We start from the raw sequence: 17,339 nt of genomic DNA, 5'->3' as shown, positions 1-17,339 counted from the left end.
CCTCCAAAGTGACCAAGGCTCGAAGATCCTATATTCTTCACCGGAAACGACGCATGCAGGATTTAATACCCCCATGATGACGCGCTAGTCATAAAGATGAGGATCAATGATTTCGAAGTTAAGCGCGTTCTAGTGGATTCAGGGAGCTCGACTGATATCTTATTCAAGGACGCCTTTGACAAGCTCCAGCTCCAAGAAAGCGACATCAAGCCCATGAATACTCCTCTGGTAGGCTTCAGTGGAGAAGAAGTCAGGCCCCTAGGGCGAATTTCAATACCTGTGGAGATCGGCACGTGGCCTAATATCACAAAATTCAAGCATACTTTCCTAGTGGTCATGACTCCCTCCCCGTACAATGCCATTGTAGGTCGGCCCATCACCCACACACTTTGCGTAGTGGTGTCCACCTACTATTTGGCTATGAAGTTCCCCACGAACTTCAGAGTAGGGGTAGCGCAAGGCGACCGGCTTGAGTCTCACAAATACTACGTCGCCACCTTCAAAGGAAAAGCCAAGGTAGCGGATGACCTCGAACTAGAGCGACCTACGGAGTACACCGAGGAGCGAGCTACGCCGACAGAAGAGACAATCCACGTACCTGTTTCAACAGAAGATCCAGCTAGGACTCTCCAGATCGGTGCATCGGTCGAGGAACCTTTTCGTTCTCAGCTGGTAAGTTTTTTAATTAAGAATTTAGATATATTTGCATGGTCTGCGGCAAAGATGCCCGGTATAGATGCAAAAATAATAACTCATAAGTTAAATACCGATCATGTAGTCAGGCCCGTTAGACAGAAGAAATTCAACCTCGCCCCAGAGCGCTGGAGGATAGTCGACGAGGAGGTCGGGAAGCTCCTCGCAACCGATTTCATCAGGGAGGTCCATTACCCGAGTTGGGTAGCTAACCCCGTTCTGGTAAAAAAGGCCAATGGTAAATGGCGCATGTGCATCAATTATACCGACCTGAATCAGGCTTGCCCAAAGGACTGTTTCCCACTCCCTAAGATCGACCGTCTAGTGGACGCAACCTCAGGGCACGAGTTGCTAAGTTTCTTGGACGCGTACTCAGGATATAATCAGATCAAGATGGACCCTATCGACGAGGAAAAAACGGCTTTCATAACTGAACTAGGATTGTACTGTTACAAGGTCATGCCCTTTGGACTAAAAAATGTGGGGGTGACCTTCCAAAGACTTGTAAACAGAATCTTTGAGTCGTTGATCGACAACAAGGTTGAATGTTATGTAGACGACATGGTCATCAAAACCCAATTTTCAAATTGTTTAATAAAATATTTGCATTGTGTTTTTGAAATTTTGCGCAAATATAATATGAAATTAAACCCTAACAAGTGCATCTTCGGTGTCACCTCGGGTAAATTCCTAAGTTACATAGTTAACCGAGGTGGCATCGAAACCAACCTTGAAAAAAATAAAGGTCATCCAAGATATGAGGCCACCTCGTAAATTGAAGGAGGTTCAGAGGCTGAACGGTCGTATAGCCGCTCTGAGCCGCTTCATGTCCAAGTCGGAAGATCGTTGCCTGCCTTTTTTCAAGGCAATTAAAAAAATAAGGATTTTGAATGGACCGAAGAATGCCAGCTCGCCTTTGACGAGCTGAAAAATTACTTAGCTAGCATCCCGGTTCTGACCCGACCCGAGGTGGGAGATGTTTTGAAGTTGTACCTCTCCGCGAGTGATGAGGTAGTTTGCTCGTTACTGATAAAGGAAGTAGACCGGGTTCAACGACCCATCTACTATGTCAACAAAGTTTTGTAGGACGCAGAAACAAGGTACCCAAAGATCGAGAAACTGGCGTACGCATTGGTCATAGCAGCTCGAAAGCTTTGTCCGTACTTCCAAGCCCACATCGTCGTCATCCTTACCAACAAACCCTTGAGGCAAGTCTTACTCAAGCCCGAGGTATCCGGTAGACTGACGAAGTGGGCCATCGAACTCAACAAGTACGACATACGGTACGAGCCTCGGGTGGCGATTAAGGCCCAAGCCTTGGCCGACTTCACTGCAGAGTGCACCTTCAGCACCGCAATCCCCGAATTGATTGAGCTCGAGCACAGTGAGGAAACTTCAACCAGTGCGGCACCAATCCCGGTTAGAGCAAGGCCAACCTGGGACCAAGAGCCCTGGATCCTCTATGTAGACAGCTCATCTAATCAGCAAGGAAGCGGAGCTGGCATCATTCTATACGGGCCAAGCGGGGTGAAGCTAGAGTACGCACTTCGGTTTGAGTTTGTAGCATCCAATAACGAAGTGGAGTACAAAGCACTGATAACCGGGCTCGCTCTAGAAAATGAAGTGCAATCGAAGCACGTCGTCATCTGCAGCGACTCTCAACTCGTGGTCAACCAGGTCACCAGCAATTAGAAGCTCGTGACCCCACCATGGTTGCTTATCTAGCCAAGGTCAGGGAAGTTCTATGCAGCTTCCAATCATACTTCATCAAGCAGATTCCAAGGTCCGAGAACGTTGAGGCCGATGCCTTGTCCCGGTTAGCCAGCACAAATAGCAACACCATGAAGACCGTGTATATAGAGAACCTACCTCAACCCAACATTCTCGGGGGGGCAGAAGAGGTCACTCCTGTTGCACAAGCAGAGCCAAGCTGGATTGACCCACTTGCGAGCTACCTGCTTCACGGGACCCTCCCTGCAGATCACAACGCAAGTAGAAGGGTAAAGCGTCAGGCAGCCAAGTACATCATGATAGACGGCCGGCTGTACCGGAGATCCTATACGCTCCCCTACTTGCGTTGCTTGCGACCCTTAGAGGCCAATCTCGTTCTCTGCGACAGTCATGAAGGTCTATGTGGCGGACACTTGGGGGGCAAGGCCCTTGCCCAGAAAGCGCTACGACAGGGGTACTACTGGCCCATGATGAAGGCAGACTCACTCGACCTTGTCAAGAAGTGCGATAAATGCCAAAGGCACGCCAACATCCACCACCAACCTGCTGCCAACCTGAAGTACCTCACTAGCCCATGGCACTTCGCACAGTGGGGAATCAACATTCTTGGACCATTCCCACCAACGATAGGACAGAGGAGATTCCTGGTGGTAGCAGTGGATTACTTCACGAAGTGCGTGGAGGCGGAACCCCTAGCAACAATCACAACACGAAGTGTACAAAACTTCTTTTGGAGGAGTATAGTATGCCGCTTCGGACTACCTCGGGTGCTTATCTCTGACAACGGTAAGCAGTTCGAAGATATCAAGTTTCAGAACTGGTGTGCCGAGATGGGGATACAACAGAATTTCACTTTGGTGGCACATCCTCAAGCAAACGGGTAGGCAGAAGTCACGAACAGAGCTATACTTTGTGGACTAAAAGCCCGCTTAGCCCGAGCTAAAGGACTATGGGTAGATGAGCTACCCAGTGTATTATGGGCCTATTGAACTACCATGAAGACCGCCACATGTGAAACTCCCTTCAATCTCACCTATGGCACAGAAGCGGTAATCCCAACCAAGATCGAGGTGCTTACATTACGCCTGGAGGCATACGACGAAGAGACAAACGATGACGAGCTCCGTACCAACCTCGACCCGGTGGAATAAGTACAAGACCTCGCGTATATCCAGACCGCAGCCTACCAGCAAAGAGTGGCTCGGTACTATAACGCCCGGGTCAAGAAGCGGCACTTCCATGCCAGAGACCTGGTCCTTCGGAAAGTTATGGTGCCTGCACCCAATGTCGGTAAGCTCGGACCGAACTGAGAAGGTCACTACCGAGTAAAGCAGGTACTCGGGGAAGGTACGTACAAGCTCAAAACCTTAAAAGGAAAACAAGTACCACGAGCGTGGAACATCAGCAATTTAATGCGATACTATCTGTGATCGTCGAACTGGAGAGCGGACTGCGAGTCACTCCCAGATGTCCAAGGACTAAAAGTGTCGACCTGATAAAAGACCTCGGCATCATATAAGTCCCAGTCACCTCTTCGGCTTGGGCGAACTAGTCCCAGTCGCCTCTTCGGCATGGGTGATCTAGTCCCAGTTGCCTCCTCAGCATGGGCATATAAGTCCTAGTCGCCTCTTCGGCATAGGCAAAGTACTTCTAATGCCTAAGGCGTAGATAGCTCGGGTGTGAGCCCTACGATGTCTAGCCCACTTCGGCATATATCAACAGGTTGGGCCCGTTAGGGACAACCAACATTTAAATGAGTAGCCCGTGCGCGGACAGCTCGGGTATATACCCTGCAATGTCTCCCACCTCGGCGTTCATTATGTAAAGTTGCCCTTACTAATAGTCCAAGTAGACAGTTCGGGGTAACAAACACTTAGATAAATTTTCACTTTGGTTATCCTTGCTTGTTGCCCAGCTCGGTTGCTCGACAATTCGGGTAACCTATACACTTGTTGCCCAGATCAGGAGTCATTTACACTTAGAATATTTTTTGTACAAGGATTGCTCAAAAAAGTTTGTCTTTCATTAATAAAAAGAGTGTAGGTACAATGATTTCATTGTAACCCGAGCTTGGTGGCCTCGCGGGGTACATCCAAAACATAGAAAGAAGAAAAAGCTAGAATCACTCATGAGGACTGTCAGCCGGTTAGGTCTCCATGTGCTCTTCCACGTCCACTTGACCCGAGGGGCCCTCCTCTTTGACTTCATCGTCACTTTCCTCCTCTGATGAGCTGGGCTCTTCGTTCGCCACCTTCGCCACCTCGGGGGTAAGGCCCGACATAGAGACGACTCCGAGATCAAGATCGGGGAACTTCTGCCGCACCAAGTACCTACACAGCTTGAAACCAGAACGATAGGAGCTCGATCCATATTCGACCTAGAGATCGTGGAACTCCAAGGATTCCTTGAAGCGTTCGATGGCGTGGCTTCTTTCTTCAGCTCGCACCTCTTGGATGGTGGTCTCGAAGATCTTAGTCCGCTCCTGGATCGTCGCTTCGAGATTCTCGATCTCTCGTTGAAGCTTTAACTTCTCCTCGGTCAACGTTGAGATTTTCTCCTGTTGCTTCATTTTTTCCTCGGTCAGTGCGGAGATTAGTTCCTATTGCTTCTCCTTCTCCTCAGTCATGGCCAAGATCAGCTCCTACTGGCTTCGAGCTCCGTTCTTGGCCCGAAGTATCTCGCCCCGAGCTATGTCGAGTTCACGATGAAGCTGTCATGCCTTTTCCTCGGCATCCCGAGCCTGCTTCAGGCGGATCTTGGACTGACACATCAATGAACGAATGACAGAGTTCACCTAGCAAATAAAACCGAGGTAAGTACATTTGAATTTGACAAAGAAATAAAATGTAAAGTAAGATACTTACCACCACGCAAAAACCAGCAGCTCGACTTCCGAGCATGGCTGTAGACATGTCAGCCCACTCCGCGACTTCGTCAAGAAAGATGGCATCCTTGCTCTTGCGCATTCCGAGCCGAAGAGTCATTATGCTCTCCTTGGAGGACTTGGGCCTCGGTGCAGAAGCGCTCTCCAGCCTGTGAGGTTGGATGCTTTCCTGCTCGGGTACAAAAGTGCTCCCCGGTTCATGAGGCCAAGCATCCTCTTCCTGGTCGTCATCCAGGTCCACTACGGGGGGTTGAGGACGAACCTCCTCCTCGAGGAGCTTGGCAGAGATCGGCTCCACGGCGAGGACTTTGGATGGGGCAAGGGCTGAAGGACCGGCCTCCCGGCGAAGCTTCTTCGAAGCCTTCCTCTTCTTCCCTCTCTGAGAGCTCTTGAAAAGGTTCTCAGAATCGACCTTCGGCATGGTAACTGTAAGAGCAAAAGGTTAGCTGCGAACTAAAAAGAACCTTAAAGTAAAAAACCAAGGTGGAAACCTACCAGGAGGGCTCAGACCAGCTCGCACAAGCTTCTCCTCAGCAAAGAAATCTTTCATCTCGAGGCCGAGGTCCCTCCATGAGTTGATAACTGCCCTAGTTTCTGCATCTAAGCTCACCCCGGGATCCTTGATAGCTACCCTCCAATGAGTTGTAAAAGACCACCCTTCAGGAATGAAATACCTTCTCTTCTAGGCTGGAACCTTGTTCGGGCAGTCGAACAGGATTTTGAACCCAGGCCAAGGTGAGATGTAATAGCTTTGTCTTACGTCCCCGCGCAGACAAGAAGGATTTCGCTTAATCACACAGATCGAGCTGAAGGTATCTAGGGACAGAGGCCGATTATGTGTGTGGAACAAGGAGATAGTACCAACTATATTCCGAATAGAGTTCGGGTGTAGTTGGCCGATGGTGATATTAAAAAACTTGACTACCTCTATGATGAAGGGGTGAAGCGGGAAACGCAGCCCGGCTGCGAGATGCTCCTCAAAGACCGCGAGCTCATGGTGATCATGAGCCCAAAGATATTGACCTAGAGGAAGACTAAAGACTAAGCTATCAGGAAGACGATAGTGAGCTACTAGGTACATTAGCCTATCTGAGGTCAAAGTAGAAGGACCAAAGTCATCTGGATCCCGAACTCGGGAAGAAGACGGGGCCTCCGTTCTAGAGGACGGACCCTCCACCCGAACCTCGGTCTCCCCGAGCCGAAATGGCTCAACTTCGGGAACAGAAGTTTCCTCTAAAGGCTGAAGAGGGGACTCACCCAGCGGCGAGCTGACCTCACTTGCAGGGGCCGCGGATTGCACCACGGCACCCTCACCCTCAACCTCACTAGAGCTACCTAAAAGCCTATCTACGCTAAAGCTAGACATGATTAAAAAGCAAAGGAGAAGCAAACGAAGGAAAACACAAACTCACCAAAAAGAAAGACGACCTCGGAAAACAAAGAGAAGAGCGAGTTGAAAGACTCCGACGCGACCTCGGGAGAGCTCAATCACGGAATTTGTGGCAAGAAAAACGAGTCATGGACCCCCTATTTATAGCCACTATGTCTGAAAATTAACGGTCGAGATCAAAGCAATCCAACGACTCCTAGGAAAACCAGTTGCGTGACCCCCGAGGATAAAATCGGTTTAGCGCATATTTCGACGTCCGCGGAATTTATAGATCGTGTGACGTCCGCACGTAGGCCAAACGCGACCTGGGTTTTTCTTGGTTGAGCTGGGTGGCTGAACAAATCCGACACGTGATTCATCTGGCTAGCTGCCCGGACCTCGGACCAAATCCACTTGGCTCGTCATGAACTCCCCGCACCGGGTCAGGACCCCTGGCTCGGGGAGTAGGGGGCAATTGATGTAGGGTGATTTGGCCTGACCTAGAAATAGGGGGACATGTGGACATGACTTAACTAGCAGGATGACAACTTAGTCCGACACACCAAGTCTACAACGAATCGAGCTCGGATAACCAAACCACCTCGGGGCAAGTCCACCTTGGCATTCGTACCAGGTCAGATCCAAAGGGCTCTAGCTCGGGTAATACTGACCGACCACTGCATGGAAACCCCGAAGATCTCGCCACCAGATTCCACGCCATACGGGATCACGCCCCGTAACAGCTAGCATTATCTCCCCCGTCCGATTCGGGCGAAAGTGATGAATCTTACTAGTTGGCAGCATTATCCCCAATTAACGCGGAAACGGACCTCATTATAACAAGGATCCCGGAAATGCTCCGCGAAACCCGCGAGGACTCCACTATATAAAGGCTTCACCCCCCGGGGGTGCAAGGTACGCGTAATCTCTGTTCTCTAGCCCTCTTGCATTCTAAGCTATCATCAACTCGCAACAAAGTACTAACTTAAGCATCGGAGCGACCTCGTCGGGTAAGCAACCCAGGTTCTCTTATTCGCTTTTTGCAGATCAACTGAGTCCGTTGTCTACTGGAAGCCAGATCACCTCCAGTTGGGAGCAGCCGGATTGCACTACATCATATTCCTTAAATATATATATATATATATATATATATATATATATATATATATATATGCATGATTCTACCTCTCTTCTCTTCTTGATGTTATCTTCGGCCCATGGTATGATTACAAGTAGGAATTGCAACGGGGCGGGTTTGGGGCGAGGCACACCCTCCCCATCTCCGCCCCGAAGTCACGATAGGGACAGGGCGGGTTCGGGCCAAGGAATTCATTCCCTATCGAGGACGGGGAATCTCCGAATTTTCCCCGTTTCAAGACAATTACTTAAAAATTATCTATTTTATGTACAATTTATACATAGGATATAGGAATTTGAGGGTATTTTAGAATTGAATTATAATACTTTAGGGGTATTTCAAAAATAAAACTATGGGATCCTAGGGTTTTAAAAATTTAGGGAAAACTTAGAGATATTTTAAATATCAATATTAAACCTAGAGATATTTTACAAATTTACCTTCAGGTTCGAGGAATTATATACAAAACCCGTCCCCGCCCCGTACTCGGTTCGGGGAAAAATTATTTTCCCCATCCCTGCCCTGTCCTTGTTTTAAGGTTGGGGAAAACCCGCCCCGTTCGGGGCAAGGCGAGGCGAGGCCCCGGTTTTACGGGGGAAATTGCCATACCTAACTACAAGGATAAAAATGAAGTGAAGATGGGTGTTCTTGAACTAATTGTGAGCTCACAATGGCATTCCAAGATTCACTCAATGGGATTTCCATACATCTTGAATAAGAGATTGACTTATATTAATGATTGCAGTGAGAAAAATTAATTATGACGTTAGGGGACAAAAATTTGTTGTCCGATGAATAGAGCAAATTCCGGCAACACTAGAAAGGAGAGGGTGAGAGAAATTACAAAGAAACCGTGCACAAGAAAAAAAAAAGAAAGAATTTTTTAGGAAAAGATGTCTAACAGAAGGACAATAATAGTTGTTAATTATTTGCAGAAGTTAGGACTCTAAAACATGTATAGAGACAGGTGGCATTGTTTTAGTAAAGAGGATTGTAGAATTGAGTTAGTAGGAAACCCGAACTGTATTACAAACCATCTAAAATCTAAAAGTGTGGTTAAATTAATTTGTGAAATATTTTTTATATTTTCAATAATTATTGATACTATTGAATATTATTTAGTAAATATCAACATCTAAACTATAATTTTTCGTAATTTTGGTAAATTGAAAATTTTAATTACTAAGAATTACTTGCTAAAAATTACTGATTTTGGTGATTTAATTTCCCAATATTTTGAAAATTAATTATTGAAATCAATAATTACTAAAAAATTAATAAATAATTAAAATATTAATAAATACAAATTTAGTAATTAAAAATTATCAGTAATTTTTAGCAATAAGTAGTTATTGATATTTTCAGTAATTTTGGTCAAATTATTAATATTTAATGATATTATCAAATGATAATAATAAATTCTCAGTAATTTTTTAGCGAAAAATTAATTTCAATAAATATAAATTTATTTTTTATATTTTCAGTAATTTTGATATTTACTATATTTTTTTAGCAATAATTAGTGATTTTGTTAATTTAGTGAAAGTTAAATTATAAAGCTTCCGATTTTTCAAATAAATAATTGGAAAATTTTAATAAATGCATTAAGTATTGGATACTACATTTATAATTACCATAATTAATGGAACTATACTTATGGGTTTAGGGGATGACCCCCAAGGTAGGAATGACAATGGGTTGGTTCGGGGTAGAGATCATACTCCCCATCCCGACCTCGAGTTTTAAGTTAATACCTGTCAAAAATTTTAGCTTGCATCCCCGGTCCTCAACAGAGAGGGCTTCCCCATCGGGGACCTGAATCCCTGAATTTTTTAATTAAAAGTTTATTTTTAGAAAGGTATTTATTTAAAATAAAGAAAAAATTAAAATGCAAATAATATTTTAAATATATTTTGATATATAATATAATATACATAATATTATAAATAACATAAATAATTTTATATATTTAATATAATATATATACACATATATTTAATATATATAATCGGGTTTGGCGCGGGGTGTGGACTTCACTCCCCGCCCCTGACCAGGTATTCCAATTAATCCCATCCCCACCTTGTCCCCGTTAAGGCAATCTCTATCCCATCCCCGCCTAATCGGTGAGGCTAGGTACTTGGTGCGGATGGAGAAAATTGCCATCCCTACCCCTAGGTTGTGTAGCTCCATAAAACAATAAGTTTTAAGTCCCATTCCGTGCATCGCACAAGGGCTCACTAGAGGGGTGCAAGATTCCCTCTAGAAGCATTGGGAGTTGCCACCTAATATGGCTTATTTCCTTTTATTCCTCTCCTTTTTATTAGGAAACTAACTAACCCCACTTTCTTCTAAATTATCTATATCTCTACCTAATTCTTATTTATCTTCTAAATTATCTCTAATTCCTATTTATCCTCTCCCCCACTTTTCATCTATATCTATCTAAAGAAAGTTTCAATTAAAACATTTAACAATTATTTAAAATATTATAATGATATTATGTTAATAACTTTAAAATATTTATTAAAAACATAAAAAATAATTATAATAGGTTTAATAATATTTACATTATTAATAATTTTATACTTTTATGAAATTCATAATGAAATTATGTAATAATAATATAAATTATAATTTTATCGATTATTCAATTTAATAACTAAATAATATTTAAAAAACATAAATAAATAAATTATTTAAATAACAAAATATTAAAAATATCTAAATAATTATGTAAAAAATATTTAAAATTAAATAATAACTTTAAAGGAATAAAATTTAAATAACAAAAAAATATTAAATATTTTACATATTATTTAAATTTTTAAATAATGAATTATTTAAAATAATTAAATTTTAAATAGTTAAAATAACAAAATAATGTAATAAATTAAAAAAAATATTTCTTAAGAGTAGAATAATAATTATAATATATTTCATACTTTCTAATTAATAATGATTTCATATTTTACGAAATTAATAATGAAATTATGCAATAACAGTATAAATTATAATTTCATTGATTATTAAATTTAATAAATAACTAATATTTTAAAATTTTAAATCATGGTATTATTTAAATAATTAAATAATATTAATAACTAAATCATGTCTTATATATTATTTCAAAAACAAAAAAAAAAATAGATTAACAAAATCATTTTATAACTTTAAAAAAATTATCAAAAGCACAAAAGTAATTATAACTAATGGGGCCCCATATGATGCATGGGATGTGGCACCCCTCTCTGTTCCTCACCTCCGTAGTCAAGACACTCTACTCCATCGCTACCCCATCCCTGGTAGTGGAGCAGGTTGGAGACAAGGCACCTATTCCCCGTCAGGGATGGGGAATCCCCAAATTTTCCCCACCCCGAGGCAACCACCTAAAAATAATCTAATTTGTGGATATTTTATAAATAGGATTATGGGAATTTGGGGTATTTTAGGAATTGGACTATGACAAATTGGGGGTGTTTTATAAATAGAATTAAGGAATCATAGGATTATAAGAATACGAGGAAAACATAGAGATATTTTAAAAGTCAATATTAAATTTATTGATATTTTACTAATTTACCACCGAGTTTGGGGAATTATTTGCAAACACCGTCCCTTCCCTATCCCTGATTTGGAGAAAAAATAATTTCCCCGTCCCTATTTAAGATTCGAGAAAACTTGCCCCGTTCGAGTTGGGTAGGGTATTATTTATGTTTTATATACTATTTTTTAAAAAATATTTATGTTTTATGTACTATTTTAAATAAATTTTAAATGTTTTTGATATAAAAAATTGAATGCTAAATCATATTTTAAACTTTGTTTAAAAAACAAAAAAAGTATATTAAATAATGAAATTTTGTAGTAACTTTAATAAGAATATAAAATATAAAAAATGAAAAAATAAATATTATTGAAATAGTGGAAGTAGATTAAATAATTGAGAGGTATTAAAGATTTTTATTAGTTATTTATTGTATTTTCGTTATAAATATATTGTAAGCAATTGTGTATTTTCGCTATAAATTTTCAATAATTATTAGAGATTAAACTATTGTTATTTGTTAGAGATTAGACTATTAATTTAGCTGAAATTAGGAGTGTTCACTAAGCAATTCAGTTCAGTTGGAGATTATTTGGCTAGCCAAACTGATCTAGTCGAGTTAGGGAGTTGGTCACTCGAAACCGACCAACCATTAGTGAAAACTAACCATTGGTTAATTAATAAATGTTCAAATTTTTAATGTTTGGCGAAATTTATATAAATCGTTGTAATTTAATAACTTCTCATTAAATTTTTACAACAATTATTTATTCATAAAAGAAATTACTAATTGGTGTAATTTACTAATTTCTATAAAATCAATAATTATAGTTAACAATTATCAAATAATTCAAGGAAACTCTTTAAATAATAATCCATAATTTTTTAAACAAATAATAATTAAAAAATTAGGAAATTAATTTACAAACAAATATTCTCCAAAACTATTTAAATAATAGTCACTTATTATTATTAAACTAAATAATTATTAAAAAAATTTGAAAATTAAATTAGGAAATTAATCTATCAAAAATTGTTTCATATTTATTTAAATAAAAATCCATTATTATTATTTTAATAAATAATTATGAAATAATTTAGGAAAATTATTAAATCTATCCACATCGGTCTAGACCACTTGGTTGACTTCAACCACTCTTGGTTTTACATTAATTAACAACAAATGATTTACTTCTAATTAAAATTAATGTAATTTACCATGATTACATTAATTTACTATAATTACATCACATTGATTAATAGTAAATAATTTAGGCTTAAAAAGTAAACAATTTACATTAGTTCGCATTAATTTAGTGTTAGTTTATTGTAAATAATTTACTTCGCATTAATTTATGTTTTTGCTAATCAAGTAATCAACAACAATTTTATTAATTTTTGGAAATATTTATCATAAAATATTGTAATTTATTGTTAGTTATTAGTTATAAAAAATTATTAGAATTGTAGGGATGGCAATTTTCCTTGTAAAACTAGGGCCTTATCTTGCCCCACCCCGAACGGAGCAAGTTTTCTCAAATTTTAAATAGGGATGGTGAAGAGACTAGGTGGAGACAACGAAAATATTTTTTCTCCAAATCAAGGACGGGGTTTGCATATAATTCCCCAAACCCGATGGTAAATTTGTAAAATATCAATAGATTTAATATTGATTTTAAAATATCTCTAAGTTTTCCTCATATTCTTGTAATCCTAAGATCCCACAATTCCATTTATAAAATACCCCCAAATTGTCATAATCCAAATCCTAAAATACACCCAAATTCTCATAATCCTATTTGTAAAATATTCACAAATTATATTATTTTTTGGTGATTGCCTCGGGGTGGGGAAAATTTGGGGATTCCCCCATCACCGATAGAGAATGGGTGCCTCGCCTTGAACCCGCCCCACCACCGCGGATGGGCGGGGATGGGATAGAGTGTCTTGACTATAGGGGCAAGGGACAGGGAGGAGTGCACCATCCAGTGCATCACACGGGGCCTTGCTAATATATTATATAAACAGTCCACATATGCATGCCTCTCCTTGCTCCAAACCCCCATTCCTAATTTCGTGATTTTTTTAATTTTTATTTTTTAATTCTACATAATTACCCATTAAACCAATAAGGTAATAATATAGGCTTAACTATTTCTAACAACCATAAAGAAAGGGGGTTTTGATTTTCTAATGTTTAGCCATGCACCAATTTCCCCCACTTTATTCTAAATTGTCTCTAATTCCTATTTATCTCCTAAATTATGTCTAACTCCTATTTTTCTCTTAAATTATCTCTAAATTAGTAGAAAGATTCTCTCCTAAACTATCCCTAATTCCTATTTATCCTCTCCCTAATTCCTAAAATTCATCATGGAATTATGTCGTAACAATATATATTATAATTTTACGAATTATTCAATTTAAATTATATTCAAATAATAAAAATTAAAAATAAAGCATTATTTAAATATTTCAATAACTAAATATCATAAATAACAAAACATTAAAAATATTTAAATAATTATATCACAAAATATTTAATACTATGTAATAACTTTAAAATAACTAAAATTCAAATAATGAAAACTTTTGAATATTTTACATATTATTTAAATATTTAAATAATGAAATATTTAACATGACTAAACTTTAAATAGTTAAAATAACGAAATTATGTAATAAATTTAAAAAATTTCTTAAAAGTAGAAAAATAATTATAATAAATATCATAGTATTCATATTAATAATAATTTAATATTTTACAAAATTAATAACGAATTATGTAATAATAGTACTAATTATAATTTTACGGATTATTAAATTGAATAAATAATTAATATTTTAAAATTTTAAATGACTAAATAATATTGTAAATAACTAATTTAAGTTATATCAATTAATAATTATAGAAAATAACTTTCAAAAAAATAATATTTATTAGTAATACTTTCAATATATATATATATATATATATATATATATATATATATATATACTAAAATTAATATTTATTATATTTTCAGTAATTATTTTTTGTATTTTTTGATAAATATGTTTTAAATAATTATTCATAAATCTTTTTTTGTTTTGTTATTTAACCCAAAAGTATCAATAATTATTGGAGATTAAAAACTATTATTTAACTTTTGAAATTTAATTTATTGTATTTTTGTTATAAATTTATTTTTAGTAATTATGTCTTTTTTATAATTTATTGATTAATATTTATAAGAGATTACACTATTTATTAACTAATTTAATATGTTTTCAGTATTTATTGTACTTTTACAATTATTGTATTTTTATTAGATATCTATTATATTTTCATTATAAATTTATTTTTAATAATTGTGTGTTTTTGATATAGATTTTCAATAAGTATTGGAGATTAAACTATTGTTATCCATTAGCGATTGGACAATTAACTTAGCTGAAATTAAGAGTGTTCAAGGATTGGTTTAGATCGGTTGTAGGATGGATCAGGTCGGGAGTTTGTCACCCGAAACCGACAAACCATTAGTGAAAACCTATCAACTCGGGTTGTATCAGTTTGGACCTATTTTCGATTTGGTTTGTCTGTTCAAAAGATTAAAACTTAAAAATTAAATTTATGATATAAAATATTTTAGACTAAGAAATATGGGAAATTTCCCATTTTATATATATTAATATATATATCTATGGTCGGGTCAGTTTAATTTTGTCGGTTTACAAATGCCCAAATCGAAACTGACTTAACTTATTTGGGTTGGGAAATTGTTGAACCAAAGCAGAAATATTTTAAAATAAATAAAATTTATTTAATTTAAAATAAATAAAATTTATTTAATTTGAAATAAATAAAGTTTCTTAAATTTAAAACAAATAAAGTTTATTTAATTTATAATAAATAAAAATTAAATATAAATATTTTATATTTTATTTAAATATTTAAATAACTGATTATTTTAAATAAAAAAATATTTAACATAACTAAATTTTAAATAGTTAAAAAAACGAAATTACATAATAAACTTAAAAATTTTATTAAAAGTAGAAAATCATTATAATAGATTTCATAATATTTGAATTAATATTAATTTTATATTTTATAAAATTAATAACGAATTATGTAATAATAGTATAACTTATAATTTTATGGATTATGAAATTCAATAAATATATAAATAATATTGTAAATAAGCAATTTTAAATATTAAAAAATTATTAACTAAATCATATTTTTAAATATTATTTAAAAATAAATAAATTATGTAATAACCTTAAAAATTCTATCAGAAACGCAAAATAATTATTATAGATTTAATAATATTTGATGATAAGAATATGAAATATAAATAAATTCAAAATTTTTAAATATTATTGAAATAATTAAAAATAGATTAAATAATTTCGAGGTATTGAAGCTTTCAAATAAACAAAAATAGGTAATAAATTTCAAAAAAACTGTTTTTAATAAATATTAAAAATATAAAAAAATATAATAATAATTGTAATTGTTAACATACTAATAATAAAAACATTATTTCACTTATATCAATTAATAATTCTAGAAAATAGCTCTCAGAAAATTGATATTTATTAATAATAATTTTAAACTGTCTATATTTATTATATATTTATATATACTAAAATTTATATTTATTGTATTTTTGTGATAAATTTCAAAAACTCAAACCCAACCTGTGCAAAAGCTTTGATTGAATCGGGTCGGGTTTAAATTAGGTACACCCAACTTGTTTCCTAGCTCTATTGCTTGAAATCGTTTAAACAAAGCACGTGTGGTATGTCAGTCGGTTCAATTAAGTTTTTGGGATCAACTAGACTAACTAGGGGGTCATTTGGATAAATCTTTTTGGGAAAATCTTTTGGTAGCTCTGATAGTCAAAAGATGCATTGAGCTTTTGCATTAAGATCTGAGCAGCCTGAAGCTCGTTTGGTTAAGACATGTCTTTCCGTACATTTTTCTACACAAAGACAAATGAAAAAAAAAAAAAAAAAGCAAGCTTCATTTGAAGCTTTTCAAAATCGCCTGTTTTAGGTTTGTTGCATCTTTTCCGTGCATCATCAACTTTTGGCAGCTAAATCTACCGCGAATCAAATGAGAAAAGACCGAATTATGGTCTGCCAGGCTTATAAATAGCTAGCAGACCGCGCAGAAAGTCGTACCAAACAGAGCCTAGATTTTTTAGTTCAGTTTGATTTAGGGCCGGCATGGCGGGTTATCTCTTCTGCTTGATTGATTGGGTGTCGGAGTCGGGCTGGTCACTTGGTTTTTGTTTGTAAGTCATTAAATTTCAAGGAAAATAAAATTGGAGGTGCGGGGAATCGAACCCCGTGCCTCTCGCATGCGAAGCGAGCGCTCTACCATATGAGCTACACCCCCACAACGTTTCCTAAAGTTATCTCTGACTTCATAATCACATAATCTCTCCAATCCAAGTCTTAAAATCTTACAATTTTAAAACTAGAACCAATCATTTTTAAGTTGTTAAAGAAGAAAATCTAGTGTTTCTAAATTATACTACCTAGTCTTTGTTTATAAATCCTAATTCACTTCACAAATTGTTCCACAGTACTTAGTCCTTCATGTCAGTAAAGGATTCATTGAAATGTGCCGTTTACATTCAATGATTCCTTAGGCTGTGTTTGAAAACAATGCAAATATGTAGAGAATAAAACGATTTATATAAATTATAAAATTGGGTTAGTTTTGCACTGATAAATTTACCTTCTTACCAAACAGGCTTTTTAGTTATAATGGATGTAAACATGAATTCCAATAAAGCATATGCATTGGTCTATCATTTGTCAATGCATAAATATAATATTACCAAATACAAGCAAAAGTGAACCAGAGTGTAAATTTACCCTGAACCGGGATTTACACTTCATTTTCATCATTTCGAAATACAGCCTAAGAGTTGTTTCTAGATTGGAGGTGTATCATGTTGTTGAGGCCCTGACGACGTGGTCT

General features: G+C 36.6%; 1 non-coding gene across 1 annotated transcript; it reads right to left on the bottom strand.

Annotated features, from left to right (window-relative positions):
• Positions 1–16,675: 16,675 nt before the first annotated feature.
• On the bottom strand, positions 16,676–16,748 carry TRNAA-CGC (transfer RNA alanine (anticodon CGC)). The gene has a single exon. It is a non-coding gene; the product is annotated as a tRNA-Ala (tRNA).
• Positions 16,749–17,339: the final 591 nt, after the last annotated feature.

This window comes from Nelumbo nucifera, chromosome 1 (assembly GCF_055504915.1).
Source record: "Nelumbo nucifera cultivar China Antique chromosome 1, China Antique-T2T, whole genome shotgun sequence".
NCBI lineage: Eukaryota > Viridiplantae > Streptophyta > Magnoliopsida > Proteales > Nelumbonaceae > Nelumbo > Nelumbo nucifera.
Note: the sequence above shows the minus strand (reverse complement) of the source record. Positions and strands in the feature narration are given on the sequence as shown.